This window comes from Curcuma longa, chromosome 13 (genome assembly GCF_044706935.1).
Source record: "Curcuma longa cultivar G26 ecotype Majalengka, Jawa Barat chromosome 13, ITB_CL_G26_1.1, whole genome shotgun sequence".
NCBI classification, from domain to species: Eukaryota; Viridiplantae; Streptophyta; class Magnoliopsida; order Zingiberales; family Zingiberaceae; genus Curcuma; species Curcuma longa.
In genome coordinates, this window is record NC_133873.1 from 2,093,237 (window position 1) to 2,093,985 (window position 749).

Consider the following 749-nt stretch of genomic DNA (forward strand, 5'->3'; position numbering starts at 1 on the left):
CTATCCTATAGCAACTAATTCAATCATATTTGTTTTTCAATTCTGCTAGTGTTGTGGTGAGTACTAGAGATATTACGAATTTTAGATACAATTTGAAAAAAGAAGTTGTTAGTATTGAGAATGTCATAGGCCAGAGTTTGAAATAAATATTTGAAAATATGTGGACTAAATCAGAATATTACGATATTAGAATGCTAGTAGAAATTGAAAGAGATGTCTCCACTGATAAATTTATATCGAATGATATTGATAATTCAATAGATTTGTCAGTGATCTTCAATTAGTATGTTCATCTTGAAGATGTTTTTCCATTAGCTAAAGATGTTTATATAATGAATTCAACACTTATTGCGTTGCAAGGGCAAGAACTAGATGGGAGTGATAAATTTTTTTGTTGGTGAGGTAATGTAAAACCGTTCGACTTGTGCCGAGCACCGTCGTCCTGTCGAGCATCATAGCGAACGTGTTCGAGAAGCCGTCCGAGCAATATTTTACTCATTGATTGTAAGATCAACGACGACAAAACCACTCTGGCTTTGATACCAATGTTGGAATCAAACAAACATATATTTATTTGCAAAATTTTAAAAGAGTTGTACCTCTTGTCATTTGACTCTGAAAATTTTTAGAATGTGAACTTTTAACAACTCGCAGTCGAAATGATAGTTACAAGAACTCGAACTATCACTACGGCTTCACAACGTCGCAACCCTCTAGCCACTTCTCAATGCATTCTCAATGCATGCTCC